At 37.9% G+C, this 21,969-nt stretch overlaps 1 pseudogene; it reads left to right on the forward strand.

The window, feature by feature from the left end:
• Positions 1–6,699: 6,699 nt before the first annotated feature.
• The window catches only part of LOC128661261 (zinc finger protein 208-like), a 1,066,060-nt pseudogene continuing 1,050,790 nt past the window's right edge, over positions 6,700–21,969 (forward strand).

A 21,969-nucleotide genomic window follows, 5' to 3' on the forward strand; every position in this document is an offset into this window, starting at 1 on the left:
ATGTAATGCTGCTGTTTACTATATAATGATATACAATGTTTTTTCATGCAAATAAAAAGTGATTGTAATCCAGACCAGTATTTTGTGTTTTTTGTCTAAATAAAAACGCAATATCACAGAATAATTAGGAAAACATCATCAAAGACAGAAGCCAGATCTGACAGTGAAAGTTAAATGCTGATAATTCAGATAGAGCAGCAATTTTACCCAACTTTCTAATTTACTTCTATTATCTAATTTGCTTTGTTCTTTTGGTATCCTTTGTGATAAAGTAAACCTAGGAGGCTGATGTTATATGTGCTTTGGGGCGTGCACATGTATTTAGCACTCTGTGCAGCAGTTTTTGTAACTATGTAAAATATTGCTATAAATGTTCTTGCAACCTCTGCTGTCTGAAGATACATGCATGCTCCTGAGTTCACCTAGGTTTACTCTTTAACAAAGGATACTAAAAGAACTAAGCACAAATAATAAGTAAATTGGAAAGTTTTTTTAAATCTCCTGTTCTATCCAATCCATTTGTTTAATTTTGACTTTACTGTCCCTTTAACCGCACATAAAACAATATCAAATTAACCTCCAACCTACACCAACCCAGATTATTAATCATGAGCAAGACTTTATATACAAACATTTTATGTTACTTAAATCATACTTAAAAGGATAGGAAATTACAATTTCATGATTCAGATAGATTGTGTAATTTAATTTCACTTCTGTTAACAAACGTATGTGCTACTGAGAGCTGGCTGGTGACTACACACAGGAGTCTCTTGTCATTGGCTCACCATATATGCTCAGCTAGCTCCCAGTAGTACACCTTAGTCATCTTAAAGTCTTACCTTAGATAAATCTGCAAATATCCTCCTGCACCCCTTTCTATATCATGCAGCAGTAACAGTAAAACAGTTATTTTAAATGGAATATTGTCTCTGGTCACTTTGAAATGGCTGTCAAGCTCCGCCCACTGATGACATCATGATCAGGCTGCATCTAGGCACTCTGCTGCATTGCATAGCAAGGACAGTCTGTTAAATCCAACTAGTGAGCCTTTTGTGATTAGACGCTATATGCAGCCCAGATCATGATGTCATCAGTAGGTTGAGCTTGGCAGCCATTTCAAAGTGGCCAGAAACAATATTCATTTTAAAATAACTGTTTTACTGTTCCTGCTGCATGATATAGAAAAGGTGCAGGAGGCTATTTGCAGCTTAATCTAAGGTAAGTGTTAGGTCTGAGATTGCCGGGGTACCACTTCATAATCTTCATAATAATAATCAGTATGTTACACTTATCACTGGAATTGAGTATTTCACATTCAAGGCCTTGGACAGAAAGAATCAGACATGCACACACGATGGAATCTAAGTTTGCTCTGGTTTATTCTTAGCAGGGCTGGATTATATATTACAAATCACATACATGTAACGACACAGAGAGTCTTCATACAACGCCCCCTTTTACAAATGAGGTAATACAACTTAACAGGAACAAAGTCCTTTGTATAAGACTGGAGACATTCATCCTTGAACAACAAGATAACATAGGAATGTGAAAATGCTCTTAGCTGCATGGTTACGTCAGTAACAATATAAAGATTTTACTTCCCAAAGAACAGATGCAGAATACAGAAAAAAACAACAGTTCAATGTAAGTTTATCGATGCCTGCTTAGGTAAAAGATTGTGGCACTTTGGTTATATGTCCTAACATTCCACCCTTTTATTCTAACAGAATAACATACCATAAAAATTATATAATATTTAAAACCGATAACAGCTATATAAAAGGCACAGAAAGTGGGTAAATCTCTTAATACCAATGTAAGCCTAATACTATGGTATAACATGAATCTGTGTGAGAATACTGTATATAAATCCACACACTTACTGCTATAATAGCCAATAGGGCACAGGATAATAGTACAGTATCTCTCCAATACCTCCCAGAATCCCCAAACTGATCTATCTGCTCCAAGACCCAGCCAAACCCCCATCTACCCCAAACAACACTGCATCTTTATTTCTCAACCTGCATAGCTAGCACCCCCCAATATTTCTTACAGTTTCTTGCTCTGTACACTGTACACAGTGAAGCATAACATGGGAACAGCATAAGCATCTCTGGGTGGCCACTTATCACTTTAATAAGTCTTTGTCCTCTTAGAGTTCCACCTCCCTCAGACACTCTGCTTTAATACCATAGTCCAGTGCAGTAGGGGTGCCTTGCACATAAGCAAGTGTCCACCTGCAGGTACATAATGTAAGTATGATGGTTTGTTCATGAGGTAGACAAGGGAAATAGGTGGATCCCACAGTAACAGATACTTGAGTCAGAAGGAGTCTAAGAAGGAAACAAAACAGCACAAGATGAGCACACACTCTGATGCAATCACAATTATACACAACATAACTATTTCTCTTTTCTAAGCATCACAATTTCCTTTAATACCTTAATTTATCATATGTCATTTAAATCTAGGAAAAAACATTGTGGGTATATAATACTAATTAAAGACATTTATTGCATTTCTACCGAGAATAACTCACAGCTATATAATTTAATTGATACCTTAAACGTGAACACTAAGTAAGTAAAAACTACTAAACTTCAACATGAAGCTATATAACTATGCTAGTAACTTGTGCTAAGGCTTGCAAAACAATGAAAATATAAAACGGACAATAAACATTTTCTTTAAAATTAATTTCTTCACACTTTCTCTTTGAACTACTAAAAAAATAACCTAGTGATACTTTATTCTGTAATGTTTATAATTCTCCATTTATGGTCTTAATAGAATCCACTTTCTCCTCTGATATAGACACTATTTATTTACTAATTATTTTATGCAACCTAAATTCTCTTGCGCTCCTGTATAAGGAAAGAATAAAACTACAAAATCTCTTTAAAGGTAAACACATCTTTATGGTAAGATAATTCCCTTCACTGTCAAACACCTGGAATTACAAATCCAAATTTTCAAATACCATACCCGTTAAATAAGAGAAAACACATATGCTTTATAAAAGATATGGTAAGTAGAAAATATATCATCAGTATCAGTATAACTATACCACACCCAAAACTCATATTTCTCTTTATAATTGTTACAAATATCTAACTGAGGCGTGTCCTTAATCTTTATTTTAAGTAGTTTGATTTATACACTACAGAATGATTGCAATGGGCAATTCCTACAAAAAACTTATTCTCAGCCAATAAACATTTTCTTTAAAATTAATTTCTTCACACTTTCTCTTTGAACTACTAAAAAAAATAACCTAGTGATACTTTATTCTGTAATGTTTATAATTCTCCATTTATGGTCTTAATAGAATCCACTTTTTCCTCTGATATAGACACCATTCATTTACTAATTATTTCTCTTGTAAGATGTATCGAGTCCACGGATTCATCCTTTACTTGTGGGATATTCTCCTTCCCAACAGGAAGTGGCATAGAGAGCACACAGCCGTCTAGTAAGTTATAAAATAAATAAATGACTAAACTAATAACATGGAATGTAGGGGGGATCAACTCCCCCATTAAAAGAAAAGCAATTATAACTCAACTAAGAAAACTTAATATTGATATAGCGTGTCTCCAAGAGACACACCTGAATGACATAGAGCATACAAAACTAAAACAAAATTGGGTCAAAGAGGTATATTTTTCATCGTATAAAAAATCTGCTAGAGGTGTGGCCATATTGATCAGCAAAAATCTAAGTTATAAAATAAAGGAAGTAAAAACGGACCAACAAGGCCACTATGTAATGATAGCAATAGTAATAGATGGCAGAGAAATTCTGATCTGCAACATATATGGCCCAAACAAAAAAGATAAGAAATTCTGGGAGAATATCCAGAAAGAATTAATAAAATTCTCTGATATCGAGATAATAATGGCGGGGGATTTCAACCTGGCCCCAAAGACTCAATTAGATAGAAAGAGAAAGCAGAATATAAGGAGAAACACAAATGGAAAAATCAATAAATATGAGGAAAAAATAATAAATGATATCCAAGAAACGCTAGGGTTGGAAGACATATGGAGAATAACAAATCCAGATAGCTTGGAGTACACACATATCTCATGAGTACACAACACACTATCTAGGATAGATCTCATAATGACTTCTAAAAGCCTTTGTAGAAATATAACAGGCGTGACTGTTGGAGAAATGACTATATCTGACCATGCCCCAGTTACAATGATAATGAATCAAACAAGAAAGGGAAAAAAAAACAGATTCTTTTATTCAAATTATTTGAATAATTCAATAAAATTTAAAAAGTTTTTAGATGAAAAATGGGATGAATATAGATCAAACAATATAGAATATATTAATAAACTGCAAACATTCTGGGAAGCAGCCAAAGCGACGCTAAAGGCAGACATTACATCATATATAATACAAAACAACAAGAAAAGAATACAAAAAGAGAGACGCATATGCGGAATATAGAGGCTCACCCACACAAAACAATTTGACAAAATATTTTCAAATTAAAAAGCAGAGGAACGAATATATCATGGAGCAAACACAATTTGACATGAGACAGAATAGTGGAAAATTTTACAGGTGGGGTAACAGAACTGGGAAGTACTTAGCAGCAACCACAAAAATTCAAAAACCTAAAAACTCTATAAAGGCTATACTAAAAGGGAAAGAGATAAGCACCGACACAGAGACAATAATGGAAACATTCAGAGCTTACTATCAAAAGCTTTACAACACAGAGAGAACAAACGATAATAAGAACAAAAATTTATGGGAGAAAATTAAATTACCTAAGATAACGGAAAAACAACAAGATATGATAAACGCAAGAATAGAGAAAGAGGAAATACTAAGTGCCATTAAAAACTTACCAATAGCAAAAGAAGCAGGGCCAGATGGCCTCCCCATAGACTTTTACAAAACAATAATAGAAAAAATAATAGACCCATTACACAATATATACACAAACATGTATAACGAGGAAGGCTCAATATCACAAATATTCAAGGCTGCAAACATAGTGGTCATACCAAAAGAGGGAAAAGATTTAACATTACCGCAATCCTACAGACCCCTATGTCTGATAAATACTGACTATAAGATTCTCATGAAGATACTAGCTAAAAGAATGAATAATATTATAACATATATCATAGGAAGAGAACAAGTGGGCTTCATAAATGGGAGATCATCCACAACACATGTGAGGACTATACTACAAATATTGGAAAAATATAGATTAAACAAAGAAATGAGATTAGAGAGGAAACTGCCGGAGGCCTTCCTGCTGTCGTTAGACGCAGAGAAGGCCTTCGACAGAGTCGAATGGGATCATATTGTTAACACACTCAAGGAGTTTAATTTTAAGGGCCCATTTCTGGAATTTATTATGAAATTATATACAAAAGCAGAAACACAGATAATAATAAACGGGGAAACATCTGAATCTATAACATTATTTCGCGGTACCCGACAAGGCTGCCCTCTATCACCACTATTGTTCGATTTATCATTGGAACCATTAATACACTTACTGAAACAAATACCATTTGGTATTAAGATGGAAGATCTTGAGATAAAAGCAGCTTTATATGCAGATGATTTGATGCTGTTTGCTGCAAACCCACAAAAACATATAAACCAGATTATTTTGAAAATAGAACAATATGGAGAGATATCAGGTTATAGAATTAATATCGTAAAATCCAAAATTTATTGGATACATAAAGGCAAAGACAATACGAAATATCCATTTGAAGTGGAAGACGATTATATAACATACTTGGGCATTAAACTAAACAATGATCCAATTAAGACATATAAAATAAATTACCATCCACTTATTGCACAAATTAAAAGAGATCTAAAGATATGGAGTAAATTATATTTAAATCTGACATGGAGAATACAACTAATTAAGATGATGATATTGCCAAGGCTACTATATCCAATGCAAATGTTACCATTTCTATTAAAGAAGGCAGACTTAATAAGTATAAATAAAATAATCAAAAACTTCATCTGGAAAGATAAGAAAGCGAGGATAAGCTTAAAGAAGCTGCAGGCTACCCAAGAATGTGGAGGTGCAGGATTACCAAATATTCAGTATTATAACTGGGCAATTCTACCAAAATATGCAATAGAATGGATAACGGAAAAAGGCCAGACAGTATGGCTAGAATTAGAACAAAAACTAGCCAACCCAATGAAGTTAACATTCCTGCTGTTTGCATCGACAAGGGAATTAACGAAAGAACAAAAGAATACTGCTATGATAAAAGATACACTATGGACATGGAAAAAAGTCAATAAACAATTAGAAACAATAAAAGAGATCATAATGTATATGCCAATACAGGGCAATCCCAGATTTGAACCTGGAAACCACTTTCCCTTTAAAAAAAAAAGATGGAAGCCCAATAATCAGACAAATTAAAGATGTAATGAATATGACAAAAGGAAACATCAAAACAATGCTAGAATTAACCGACCAAGTGGATACCTTTAAGGGACAGATTTGACCATATCTACAAATAAAACATCTTATCCAGACAGAACTGGAAAATTCAAGGGAAAATATAGTAGAAAAGATAATGGAGAACATTATTGAAAGAAGCAGAAAGTCAAAATACTAACTATCACTTATATACAAACAATTAATAAAAAAAAAGAATCAGAATAACACAAGAACAGATGACGGACCTGGAAGCAGACATAACATTAACAGAAATCGTGAAAGCCATTAAGAGCCTCCCAACGGGTAAGAGCCCAGGACCTGACGGACTAACCAATCAATATTACAAAACACACTGTCCTACTCTAGCCCCACATTTATTAAAACTTTTTAACTCGTTAGATGAAGGCACTCAACTCTCTAAAAATTCTCTTGCAGCCCACATATCTGTAATTCTGAAACCAGAAAAGCCACAGGAAGACCCAGGCAGCTACCGGCCTATATCGCTACTAAACACAGATCTCAAGATCCTGGGGAAAATCTTGGCGAACCGTATAAACTTAATTCTTAAAGACATAGTCCATACAGACCAAGTAGGATTTGTCCCTGGCCGAGAGGCCAGGGACAATACTATTAGAGCCCTAACCCTTATAGAATACGCCAAGACCCATGACATAGAATCAGTATTGGTGGCCATAGACGCCGAAAAGGCATTCGACCGCACATAGGGCCAAAGAAAGATTGCTTAGCAGAACTTAAAGGATGTATTTAAGAACTTATAAAATATAAATTGATTTGATAAAGAAAGGAATCTTTAGAAACTATAACTTAAATGAAAATATAAACAAAAAACGAGGATGTTTCTAGAATGCATTGTGGATACTAGTTAGAGAACTGTAACTTTTTTTTTGTCTTCTTCATTCTCTCATGTCAATGTTGTAATAATTTCCTTGTTTTTTTAATAATTACTAATAAAAAAAAAATAAAAAAAAGAGAGCACACAGCAGAGCTGTCCATATAGCTCCCCCTCCAGCTCCACACCCCAGTCATTCTCTTTGCCGGCTCTAAGCAATCGGAAGGGTAAAGTGAATGTGGTGGAAAAAATGTAGTTTTTATTTTCTACAAGCAAGAGTTTGTTATTTTAAATGGTACCGGTGTGTACTATTTACTCTCTAGCAGAAAGGAGATGAAGATTTCTGCATGGAGGAAGATGATTTTAGCATGATGTAAATAAAATCCACTGCTGTTCCCACAAAGGACTGAGGAGTGCAAGAAAACTTCAGTTGGGGGGAACGGTTTGCAGGTTAGGCTGCAATAAGGTATGTTCAGTCATTTATTTCTAGACAAGACTGTGATACTGCTAGAAAAGACTGATAATATCCCCATGAGGGAAGGGTAAGCTGTATTCAGAGACTAAGTATGGAATTTCAAGCTTACATAACAGGGCTAGTTTATGCTGGTTGACACTACTTTCTTGGCAAACGGTTTTTATTGAAAATATCGTTTTTTTGAGACACTTTGAAGGTTCCTTTGGGTTTCTTTCAGGGGTTGTTACCCACATGGCTATTATTAAAACACTCGGGAGTGTCTCTTTAGGCCTCACAAGCACCGTAGTGAAGCGGGAGGGGCCTAATTTCGCGCCTCAGATGCGCAGTTATATTTGACTAGAAGTTCAGGCTGTTTCACATGGAGGGTCCGGCTGCAGTTTGAGGGCCTATAAGAAGCTTTTTTCCCCACAAATCTGGTTCCTAAGGGCAGGTAGGGCCACAGCAGAGCTGTGGGAAGGTGCTGACCGTTTTTTAACCATTTTTTTGGCTTACTGTCAATCCGGTTTGGGCATTAAGGGGTTAATCGTTTTTATTGCTAGTGGTGCAATCTTACTAATGCTTTAGGTACATACTGTAAACATTTCGAAAAGTTTGCTGCATTTTTTCACTGTTTTGCAAAATTGTGTGCCTTTTTTATCTCTTAAAGGCACAGTAACGTTTTTTTCAAAGTGTGTTTTTACTTGATTAAAGTGATTTCCAAGCCTGCTTGTTTTACTACTAGTCTGTTAAACGTGTCTGACACCAAGGAAAATCCTTGTTCAATGTGTTTAGATGCCATGGTGGAACCCCCTCTCAGAATGTGTCCCACTTGTACTGATATGTCTATATACTTTAAAGAACATATTGTTGCACTTAAAAATGTGGTCCAAGATGACTCTCAGACAGAAGGTAACGAGGTTAGGCCGTCAACCTCTCCCCAAGTGTCACAACCAGTTACGCCCGCTCAAGCGACGCCTAGCACCTCTAGTGCGTCTAACTCTTTTACCTTGCAAGACTTGGCGGCAGTTATGAATAATACCCTCTCAGAGTTCTTATCTAAACTGCCTGTGTTACCTGCAAAGCGTGATAGCTCTGTTTTAAGAACAGATACTGAGCATTCTGATGCTTTAGTAGCCGTATCCGATATACCCTCACAATGCTCTGAAGTTGGGGTGAGGGATGTTCTGTCTGAGGGAGAAATTTCCGATTCAGGAAAGGTTTCTCCTAAGACAGATTCAGATATGTCGGCTTTTAAATTTAAACTAGAACACCTCCGCTTATTGCTCAGGGAGGTATTAGTTACTCTGGATGACTGCGACCCTATGGTGGTTCCAGAGAAATTGTGTAAAATGGACAAGTACCTAGAATTTCCTGTTTACACTGATGTGTTCCGGTCCCTAAGAGGATTGCGGATATTGTTACTAGGGAGTGGGATAGACCAGGTATTCCCTTCGTTTCCCGTCCTGTTTTTAAGAAAATTTTCCCCATATCTGACCCCATGCGGGACTCGTGACAGATGGTCCCTAAGGTGGAGGGGGCCATTTCTTCACTTGCTAAACGCACAACCATACCAATTGAAGAAAGTTGTGCTTTCAAAGACCCTATGGATAAAAAATTATAGGGTTTACTTAAGAAAATTTTTGTTCAACAAGGTTTTCTTCTCCAACCCATTGCGTGCATTGTTCCTGCAACTACTGCAGCTGCTTTCTGGTTCGAGGTGCTGGAAGAAGCGCTCCAGACGGAGACCTCATATGAGGATATTATGGACAAAATTAAGGCTCTTAAGCTGGCTAATTCTTTTATCACAGATGCCGCTTTACAAGTAGCTAAGTTAGCGGCAAAGAATTCAGGTTTCGCCATTTTAGCGCGCAGGGCGCTATGGCTAAAGTCCTGGTCGGCCGATGTGTCATCAAGATCCAAACTTTTGAACATCCCTTTCAAAGGAAAGACCCTCTTCGGGCCTGAATTGAAAGAGATTATTTCAGACCTTCAAGATAAAGAACAAACAAGATAATTTTCGTTCCTTTCGGAATTTCAGGAGCGGTCTCGCTTCATCCTCCCCTGCTGCAAAGCAAGAGGGTACCGCTTCCCAACCAAGGTCAGCCTGGAAACCTTACCAGGGCTGGAACAAGGGTAAACAGGCCAAGAAGCCTGCAGCTGCCTCCAAAACAGCATGAAGAGGTAGCCCCAGATCCGGGACCGGATCTAGTAGGGGGCAGACTCTCTCTCTTGGCTCAGGCCTGGGCAAGAGATGTACACGATCCCTGGGCCTTAGAGATTGTATCCCAGGGATATCTTCTAGAATTCAAGGACTCCCCTCCAAGGGGAAGGTTCCACATTTCTCATCTGTCTACAGGCCAGACAAAGAAAGAGGCGTTCTTACGCTGTGTAGAAGACCTACATACAATGGGAGTAATCCGCCCAGTTCCAATTGCGGAACAGGGGCTGGGTTTTTACTCAAACCTGTTTGTGGTTCCCAAGAAAGTAGGAACTTTCAGAAATCCTGGATCTCAAAATTCTAAACAAATTCAAGATGGAGACCATTCGGACAATCTTACCATTAATCCAGGAGGATCAATATATGACCACCGTGTATTTAAAGGATGCGTATCTGCACATTCCTATCCACAAAGATCATCACCAGTTTCTCAGGTTCGCCTTTCTGGACAAGCATTACCAGTTTGTGGCTCTTCCTTTCGGGTTGGCCACTGCTCCCAGAATTTTCACAAAGGTGCTAGGGTCCCTCCTGGCGGTTCTAAGACCGCGGGGCATAGCAGTGGCGCCTTATCTAGACGACATCTTAATTCAGGCGTCGACTTTCCAATGAGCCAAGTCTCACATGGAAATTGTATTGGCCTTTCTGAGGTCTCACGGGTAGAAGGTGAACATCAAAAAGAGTTCTCTCTCCCCCCTCACAAGAGTTTCCTTCCTAGGAACTCTGATAGACTCGGTAGAAATGAAAATATTTCTGACGGAGGTCAGAAAGTTAAAACTCTTAACCACTTGCCGAGCCCTTCATTCCATTCCTCGGCCATCTGTAGCTCAGTGCATGGAGACAATCGGACTAATGGTAACGGCAATGGACATAGTCCCTTTTGCACGGATACACCTCAGACCACTGCAACTATGCATGCTCAAACAGTGGAATGGGGATTATGCAGATTTGTCTCCTCAAATACAGCTGGACCAGGGGACCAGAGATTCTCTTCTCTGGTGGTTGTCTCAGGATCACCTGTCTCAGGGAATGTGTTTCCGCAGACCAGAGTGGATCATCGTAATGACCAACGCCAGTCTGTTGGGCTGGGGTGCAGTCTGGGACTCCCTGAAAGCTCAGGGCTTATGGTCGCAGGAAGAAGCTCTTCTCCCGATAAACATTCTGGAACTGAGGGCGATATTCAACGCGCTTCAGGCATGGCCTCAGCTAGCTGCGGCCAAATTCATCAGATTTCAGTCAGACAACATCACGACTGTAGGTTACGTCAATCATCAAGGGGGAACAAGGAGTTCCCTAGCAATGACGGAAGTAACCAAAATATTCAGGTGGGCGGAGGATCACTCCTGCCATCTCTCAGCAATTCATATCTCAGGAGTAGACAACTGGGTGGCGGAGTCATCAGACTTTTCACCCGGGGGGAGTAGGAACTCCACCCAGAGGTATTTGCCCAGCTGACGTCAGAACACCAAACTTCCTCTTTACGGGTCCAGGTCCCAGGATCCCCAGGTTGTGCTGATAGATGCTCTAGCAGCGCCTTGGTCCTTCAATCTGGCCTATGTTTTTCCGCCGTTTCCTCTCCTCCCTCGTCTGGTTGCCAGAATCAAGCAAGAGAGGGCTTCGGTGATTCTGATAGTGCCTGCGTGGCCACGCAGGACCTGGTATGCAGACCTAGTGGACATGTCATATGTCCCACCATGGACACTACCAATGAGGCAGGACCTTCTAATACAAGGTCCCTTCAAGCATCCAAATCTAATTTCTCTGCGTCTGACTGCTTGGAGATTGAACGCCGAATTCTATCAAAGCGTGGTTTCTCTCAGTCGGATATTGATACCCTGATTCAGGCTAGAAAGCCTGTCACCAGGAAAATCTACCAGAAGATTTGGCAAAAATATATTTTTTGGTGTGAATCCAAGGGTTACTCATGGAGTAAGATTAGGATTCCCAGGATATTGTCCTTTCTCCAAGAAGGATTGGAGAAAGGATTATCAGCTAGTTCCTTAAAAGGACAGATATCTGCTTTGTCTATTCTTTTACACAAACGTCTGGCAGAGGTACCAGATGTTCAAGCGTTTAGTCAGGCTTTAGTCAGAATCAAGCCTGTTTATAGACCTGTGGCTCCACCATGGAGTCTGAATTTAGTTCTTTCAGTTCTGCAAGGGGTTCCGTTTGAACCTTTACATTCCATAGATATTAAGCTTTTATCTTGGAAAGTTTTGGTAGCTATCTCTTCTGCTCGAAGAGTTTCAGAGTTATCTGCTTTACAATGTGATTCACCTTACCTGGTTTTCCATGCAGATAAGGTAGTTTTGCGTACCAAACCCGGTTTTCTTCCTAAGGTTGTGTCTAATAAGAATATTAACCAGGAAATTGTTGTTCCTTCTCTGTGTTCTAATCCTTCTTCGAAGAAGGAACGTCTGTTACACAATCTTGATGTGGTTCGTGCTTTAAAGTTCTATTACCAAGCAACTAAGGATTTCAGACAAACACCTTCCTTGTTTGTTATCTATTCTAGTAAGAGGAGAGGTCAAAAGGCGACTGCTACCTCTCTTTCCTTTTGGCTGAAAAACATAATCCATTTGGCCTATGAGACTGCTGGCCAGCAGCCTCCCGAAACATTTACTGCTCATTCTACCAGAGCAGTGGCTTCCACATGGGGTTTTAAAAAATGAGGCTTCTGTTGAACAGATTTGTAAGGCGGCGACTTGGTCTTCGCTTCATACTTTTTCCAAATTTTCCAAATTTTATACTTTTGCTTCTTCGGAGGCTATTTTTGGGAGAAAGGTTCTACAAGCAGTGGCGCCTTCCGTTTAAGGTACCTGTCTTGTCCCTCCCTTCATCCGTGTCCTAAAGCTTTGGTATTGGTATCCCACAAGTAAAGGATGAATCCATGTACTCTATACATCTTACAAGAGAAAACAGAATTTATGCTTACCTGATAAATTACTTTCTCTTGGGATGTATCGAGTCCACGGCCCGCCCTGGCTATTAAGTCAGGTAGCTTTTTTGTTTAAACTACAGTCACCACTGCACCCTATGGTTTCTCCTTTTTCTTCCTAACCTTCGGTCGAATGACTGGGGGGTGGAGCTGGAGGGGGAGCTATATGGACAGCTCTGCTGTGTGCTCTCTTTGCCACTTCCTGCTGGGAAGGAGAATATCCCACAAGTAAAGGATGAATCCGTGGACTCGATACATCACAAGAGAAAGTAATTTATCAGGTAAGCATAAATTCTGTTTTTATGCAACCTAAATTCTCTTGCGCTCCTGTATGAGGAAAGAATACAATCATAACATTATTAAATCTACAAAATCTCTTTAAAGGTAAACACATCTTTATGGTAAGATAATTCCCTTCACTGTCAAACACCTGGAATTACAAATCCAAATAGCAAATACCATACCCGTTAAATAAGAGAAAATACATATGCTTTATAAAAGATATGGTAAGTAGAAAATATATCATCAGTATCAGTATAACTATACCACACCCAAAACTCATACTTCTCTTTATAATTGTTACAAATATCTAACTGAGGCGTGTCCTTAATCTTTATTTTAAGTAGTTTGATTTATACACTACGGAATGATTGCAATGGGCAATTCCTACAAAAAACTTATTCTCATACCTTTCTCCATTGTAAGACACATCAAGGTTTAAAGTCACACCCCTATCTGGAAGATTACTTTGTTTATGTACATAAACTACAGTGTGTACTAATACAAATAAAGCATACTTTCTTTCATGTAATTAGCAAGAGTCCATGAGCTAGTGACGTATGGGATATACATTCCTACCAGGAGGGGCAAAGTTTCCCAAACCTCAAAATGCCTATAAATACACCCCTCACCACACCCACAAATCAGTTTTACAAACTTTGCCTCCTATGGAGGTGGTGAAGTAAGTTTGTGCTAGATTCTACGTTGCTATGTGCTCCGTAGCAGGTTGGAGCCCGGTTTTCCTCTCAGCGTGCAGTGAATGTCAGAGGGATGTGAGGAGAGTATTGCCTATTTGAATTCAATGATCTCCTTCTACGGGGTCTATTTCATAGGTTCTCTGTTATCGGTCGTAGAGATTCATCTCTTACCTCCCTTTTCAGATCGACGATATACTCTTATATATACCATTACCTCTACTGATTCTCGTTTCAGTACTGGTTTGGCTTTCTACTACATGTAGATGAGTGTCCTGGGGTAAGTAAGTCTTATTTTCTGTGACACTCTAAGATATGGTTGGGCACTTTTATATAAAGTTCTAAATATATGTATTCAAACATTTATTTGCCTTGACTCAGGATGTTCAACGTTCCTTATTTCAGACAGTCAGTTTCATATTTGGGATAATGCATTTGAATCAATCAATTTTTTTTTTCTTACCTTAAAATTTGACTTTTTTTTCCTGTGGGCTGTTAGGCTCGCGGGGGCTGAAAATGCTTCATTTTATTGCGTCATTCTTGGCGCGGACTTTTTTGGCGCAAAAAAAATAAAAATTCTGTTTCCGGCGTCATACGTGTCGCCGGAAGTTGCGTCATTTTTGACGTTTTTTTGCACCAAAAGTGTCGGCGTTCCGGATGTGGCGTCATTTTTGGCGCCAAAAGCATTTAGGCGCCAAATAATGTGGGCGTCTTTTTTGGCGCTAAAAAATATGGGCGTCACTATTGTCTCCACATTATTTAAGTCTCATTATTTATTGCTTCTGGTTGCTAGAAGCTTGTTCGCTGGCATTTTTTCCCATTCCTGAAACTGTCATTTAAGGAATTTGATCAATTTTGCTTTATATGTTGTTTTTTCTATTACATATTGCAAGATGTCCCAGATTGACACTGAGTCAGAAGATACTTCTGGAAAAACGCTGCCTGGTGCTGGATCTACCAAAGTTAAGTGTATCTGTTGTAAACTTGTGGTATCTGTTCCTCCAGCTGTTGTTTGTAATGAATGTCATGACAAACTTGTTAATGCAGATAATATTTCCTTTAGTAATGTTACATTACCTGTTGCGGTTCCGTCAACATCTAATACTCAGAGTGTTCCTGTTAACATAAGAGATTTTGTTTCTAAATCCATTAAGAAGGCTATGTCTGTTATTCCCCCTTCTAGTAAACGTAAAAGGTCTTTTAAAACTTTTTTTTTTCAGATGAATTTTTAAATGAACATCATCATTCTGATTCTGATAGTGGTTCCTCTGGTTCAGAGGTTCAGAGGATTCTGTCTCAGATGTTGATGCTGATAAATCTTCATATTTGTTCAAAATGGAATTTATTCGTTCTTTACTTAAAGAGGTCTTAATTGCATTAGAAATAGAGGATTCTGGTCCTCTTGATACTAAATCTAAACGTTTAAATAAGGTTTTTAAATCTCCTGTAGTTATTCCAGAAGTTTTTCCTGTCCCTGATGGTATTTCTGAAGTAATCTCCATGGAATGGAATAATTTGGGTAATTCATTTACTCCTTCTAAACGTTTTAAGCAATTATATCCTGTGCCATCTGACAGATTAGAATTTTGGGACAAAATCCCTAAGGTTGATGGGGCTGTCTCTACTCTTGCTAAACGTACTACTATTCCTACGGCAGATAGTACTTCCTTTAAGGATCCTTTAGATAGGAAGATTGAATCCTTTCTAAGAAAAGCTTACTTATGTTCAGGAAATCTTCTTAGACCTGCTATATCTTTAGCGGATGTTGCTGCAGCTTCAACTTTTTGGTTAGAAGCTTTAGCGCAACAAGTAACAGATCATAATTCTCATAACATTATTAATCTTCTTCAACATGCTAATAACTTTATTTGTGATGCCATCTTTGATATCATTAGAGTTGATGTCAGGTATATGTCTCTAGCTATTTTAGCTAGAAGAGCTTTATGGCTTAAAACTTGGAATGATGATATGTCTTCTAAGTCAACTTTGCTTTCCCTTTCTTTCCAGGGTAATACATTATTTGGTTCTCAGTTGGATTCTATTATCTCAACTGTTACTGGAGGGAAAAGAACTTTTTTACCACAGGATAAAAAATCTAAAGGTAAATTTAGGTCTAATAATCGTTTTCGTTCCTTTCGTCACAATAAGGAACAAAAGCCTGATCCTTCACCCACAGGAGCGGTATCAGTTTGGAAACCATCTCCAGTCTGGAATAAATCCAAGCCTTTTAGAAAACCAAAGCCAGCTCCCAAGTCCACATGAAGGTGCGGCCCTCATTCCAGCCCAGCTGGTAGGGGGCAGATTACGATTTTTCAAAGAAATTTGGATCAATTCAATTCACAATCTTTGGATTCAAAACATTGTTTCAGAAGGGTACAGAATTGGTTTCAAAATAAGGCCTCCTGCAAAGAGATTTTTTCTTTCCCGTGTCCCAGTAAATCCAGCGAAGGCTCAAGCATTTCTGAAATGTGTTTCAGATCTAGAGTTGGCTGGAGTAATTATGCCAGTTCCAGTTCTGGAACAGGGGCTGGGGTTTTATTCAAATCTCTTCATTGTACCAAAGAAGGAGAATTCCTTCAGACCAGTTCTGGATCTAAAAATATTGAATCGTTATGTAAGGATACCAACATTCAAAATGGTAACTATAAGGACTATCCTGCCTTTTGTTCAGCAAAGGCATTATATGTCCACAATAGATTTACAGGATGCATATCTGCATATTCCGATTCATCCAGATCACTATCAGTTTCTGAGATTCTCTTTCCTAGACAAGCATTACCAGTTTGTGGCTCTGCCGTTTGGCCTAGCAGCAGCTCCAAGAATTTTTACAAAGGTTCTCGGTGCCCTTCTGTCTGTAATCAGAGAACAGGGTATTGTGGTATTTCCTTATTTGGACGATATCTTGGTACTTGCTCAGTCTTCACATTTAGCAGAATCTCATACGAATCGACTTGTGTTGTTTCTTCAAGATCATGGTTGGAGGATCAATTTACCGAAAAGTTAATTGATTCCTCAAACAAGGGTAACCTTTTTAGGTTTCCAGATAGATTCAGTGTCCATGACTCTGTCTCTGACAGACAAGAGACGTCTAAAATTGATCTCAGCTTGTCGAAACCTTCAATCACAATCATTCCCTTCGGTAGCCTTATGCATGGAAATTCTAGGTCTTATGACTGCTGCATCGGACGCGATCCCCTTTGCTCGTTTTCACATGCGACCTCTTCAGCTCTGTATGCTGAACCAGTGGTGCAGGGATTACACAAAGATATCTCAATTAATATCTTTAAAACCTATTGTACGACACTCTCTGACGTGGTGGACAGATCACCATCGTTTAGTTCAGGGGGCTTCTTTTGTTCTTCCGACCTGGACTGTAATTTCAACAGATGCAAGTCTGACAGGTTGGGGAGCTGTTTGGGGGTCTCTGACAGCACAAGGGGTTTGGGAATCTCAGGAGGTGAGATTACCAATCAATATTTTGGAACTCCGTGCAATTTTCAGAGCTCTTCAGTCATGGCCTCTTCTAAAGAGAGAATCGTTCATTTGTTTTCAGACAGACAATGTCACAACTGTGGCATACATCAATCATCAAGGAGGGACTCACAGTCCTCTGGCTATGAAAGAAGTATCTCGAATACTGGTATGGGCAGAATCCAGCTCCTGTCTAGTTTCTGCGGTTCATATCCCAGGTATAGACAATTGGGAAGCGGATTATCTCAGTCGCCAAACGTTACATCCGGGCGAATGGTCTCTTCACCCAGAGGTTTTTCTTCAGATTGTTCAAATGTGGGGACTTCCAGAAATAGATCTGATGGCTTCCCATCTAAACAAGAAACTTCCCAGGTATCTGTCCAGATCCAGGGATCCTCAAGCGGAAGCAGTGGATGCATTGTCACTTCCTTGGAAGTATCATCCTGCCTATATCTTTCCGCCTCTAGTTCTTCTTCCAAGAGTAATCTCCAAGATTCTGAAGGAATGCTCGTTTGTTCTGCTGGTGACTCCAGCATGGTCTCACAGGTTTTGGTATGCGGATCTTGTCCGGATGGCCTCTTGCCAACCGTGGACTCTTCCGTTAAGACCAGACCTTCTGTCGCAAGGTCCTTTTTTCCATCAGGATCTCAAATCCTTAAATTTAAAGGTATGGAGATTGAACGCTTGATTCTTAGTCAAAGAGGTTTCTCTGACTCTGTGATTAATACTATGTTACAGGCTCGTAAATCTGTATCTAGGAAGATATATTATAGAGTCTGGAAGACTTACATTTCTTGGTGTCTTTCTCATCACTTTTCCTGGCATTCTTTTAGAATTCCGAGAATTTTACAGTTTCTTCAGGATGGTTTGGATAAAGGTTTGTCTGCAAGTTCCTTGAAAGGACAAATCTCTGCTCTTTCTGTTCTTTTTCATAGAAAGATTGCTAATCTTCCTGATATTCATTGTTTTGTACAAGCTTTGGTTCGTATAAAACCTGTCATTAAGTCAATTTCTCCTCCTTGGAGTTTGAATTTGGTTCTGGGGGCTCTTCAAGCTCCTCCGTTTGAACCTATGCATTCATTAGACATTAAATTACTTTCTTGGAAAGTTTTGTTTCTTTTGGCCATCTCTTCTGCTAGAAGAGTTTCTGAATTATCTGCTCTTTCTTGTGAGTCTCCTTTTCTGATTTTTCATCAGGATAAGGCGGTGTTGCGAACTTCTTTTAAATTTTTACCTAAGGTTGTGAATTCTAACAACATTAGTAGAGAAATTGTGGTTCCTTCATTATGTCCTAATCCTAAGAATTCTAAGGAGAGATCATTGCATTCTTTGGATGTAGTTAGAGCTTTGAAATATTATGTTGAAGCTACTAAGAATTTCCGAAAGACTTCTAGTCTATTTGTTATCTTTTCCGGTTCTAGGAAAGGTCAGAAGGCCTCTGCCATTTCTTTGGCATCTTGGTTGAAATCTTTAATTCATCATGCTTATGTCGAGTCGGGTAAAACTCCGCCTCAAAGGATTACAGCTCATTCTACTAGGTCAGTTTCTACTTCCTGGGCGTTTAGGAATGAAGCTTCGGTTGATCAGATTTGCAAAGCAGCAACTTGGTCTTCTTTGCATACTTTTACTAAATTCTACCATTTTGATGTGTTTTCTTCTTCTGAAGCAGTTTTTGGCAGAAAAGTACTTCAGGCAGCTGTTTCAGTTTGATTCTTCTGCTTATAATTTCAGTTTTTTTCATTATAAGATTTAAACTTTATTTTGGGTGTGGATTATTTTCAGCGGAATTGGCTGTCTTTATTTTATCCCTCCCTCTCTAGTGACTCTTGCGTGGAAGATCCACATCTTGGGTAGTCATTATCCCATACGTCACTAGCTCATGGACTCTTGCTAATTACATGAAAGAAAACATAATTTATGTAAGAACTTACCTGATAAATTCATTTCTTTCATATTAGCAAGAGTCCATGAGGCCCACCCTTTTTTGTGGTGGTTTTGATTTTTTTGTATAAAGCACAATTATTCCAATTCCTTATTTTTTATGCTTTCGCACTTTTTCTTATCACCCCACTTCTTGGCTATACGTTAAACTGATTTGTGGGTGTGGTGAGGGGTGTATTTATAGGCATTTTGAGGTTTGGGAAACTTTGCCCCTCCTGGTAGGAATGTATATCCCATACGTCACTAGCTCATGGACTTGCTAATATGAAAGAAATGAATTTATCAGGTAAGTTCTTACATAAATTATGTTTTTCAGCAGACAAAGCTATATGACTTCTTATAATCAATATGATTCATAAAAATAACAATTTAAAAGAGAATATAAAACAAGCAATATAAGTAAATAAGTTAAAACAATACTCCCCTAATTTTGCTGGGGATGCTCTGTAGTACCTCTTGAAACACATGAGGGAGATTATACAATACAGGGTGGATCTCTAATCTATGTCAATTAAGTCAAAATTTATGGTGTGCACAGCCATAATTTAACTCTATTTGATAAAAAAGAATAAGTTACTTACAGAGCATCAAGCAGCAGACACACACAGTGTTCAAAGTCCAGCTTAAGAATGCACTATGGTCCCAGGGTTTCGAATTTCAACAGGACGATGCCCCCAATGTGTCGTATATACCTCTCTAGTCTAAGGGCTGTCACTAAATGAGTGTTTAGCAACAGATGTATATGTATGATTCTCGCAAAAGAAGATAAAAATGAGATGCTTATAAGAATTATTCTTTATTTTAATATGACTTTATATGCCTTCGTTAGACAAAACCCTAACTATAGACAAATATTTAATCTGGGTTATCTAACAGATTAAATTAATAATCATATTTATCAAATATTAGTTGACATTAAGCCAATGAAATCAAAGCATACCATAAATGAAAATGCTATCTTTGTATATTTTAACTTCCTTAAAAGACTTATAATTTTGGCTGACATATAGAAAATACTATTTTAACTTGTTCATGCGCAGTGTATTAGAGTGTTAATAATACTATGTGTCTAGCTAGCAGTATAGGTGTTTTGATTGACAACAGCAACTGAATGTAAATGTCACAGTTTAAAATACATTGTCTTTAAAACACTATTTAACCCATTACTAACTAAACTGACTAATCCTAAGTTAATTTAATTTATAACTCTTCCATATTCTATATCTTAATTTATATCTAAATGTTTTATCTATGAATAACATATTTAATGTGTAATTCTTCTTTGAAATTGTATATTTTCTAATCATGATTTTATAATTTATTCTAATCATGATTTTATAACTCCACAGTACCATAACATGTACATAACTCCTACATACAAGGCACAGTCCAGAGAAGGATAGTCTTTATGTCCTGAAGACACACATCATAGGAAACAGCCATAGGTTGTCCAGAGTCCAGTTCTGGGGTTTGGTACCAGCTTGCAATGCAAAGAATGGGTCCAAAGATATTGTTCAGCAACTTTACTGCAGTATGGTGGTTTAACAAACTTGTCAAAGTCTTTGTTTGTTTCTTCTTTTTATTTCACCTAAGCACCAGGCATTTCTTTATGTAAAAGTTTTACTTGCATTCAATCTTCAATCATTTGCAGAGTGCACTATAGAAATGTATCTGTACAGCTTAATCTAAGTATAGAAAACTCAAAAAAATCATTTAGTTAGTTTTTTTTTTTTCTGGATACAGCTCCATGATCTCATCCTGCAAATGCAAATATTTTGTTAATAATATTCTTACTTAAAAACTCTTATTTAAATCCCATAAATAAAGATACTCCTCAAATACCCCCTCCCTTTGTTCACGTGAAACACCCCATGTGTCACGCAAAAACAATATGACCGCAAGCTAAAAGACAATCCATACACTCCTAAAAGAAGTAGTATACTATTGTTAAAATCAGGCAACATCAAATATACCTCAATATTCCATTCATACAGCGCCCTTCCATCCACATATTACTTAAAAAATCATAACATTCTCTTAGAAAAAACTTAAAACCAACTGTCCACTGCACAAAACAAAACATTGACAGCACAAACTTTAACAACCACAATCAACCAGAAATGCAGCACATATACTTACATTCACTGAAACACAGCAATGAGAAATACTACATTCTAGCAAAACACTAAAAATAATTAAAATCCCATAACAACTTTAAAGGGATAGTCAACATCAGAATGTTTGTTGTTTTAAAAGATAGATAATCCCTTTATTACCCATTCCCCAGTTTTGCATAACCAACCCTGTTATATTAATACACTTTTTACCTCTGTGATTAACTTGTATCTAAGCATCTTCTGACAGCCCCCTAATCACATGACATTTTATTTATTATCTATTGACTTTCACTTTAGCCAATTAGTGCAGTGTCTGCCACAAACCACGGACATGATCACACTGTTATCTATATGGTTTACATGAACTAGCTCTCCCCTGCTGTGAAAAGCAAATAAAAAGGCATGTGATAAGATGCGGCCTTCAAGGGCTTAGAAAACATCACATGAGCCTTCCTAAGTTTAGCCTGCAACCAAGAACACCAACAGAACAAAGCAAAACCGGCGACACAAGCAAATTGGAAAGTTGACCAAAATGACATGCCCCAT

The sequence above is a fragment of the Bombina bombina genome, chromosome 5, assembly GCF_027579735.1.
Source record: "Bombina bombina isolate aBomBom1 chromosome 5, aBomBom1.pri, whole genome shotgun sequence".
NCBI lineage: Eukaryota > Metazoa > Chordata > Amphibia > Anura > Bombinatoridae > Bombina > Bombina bombina.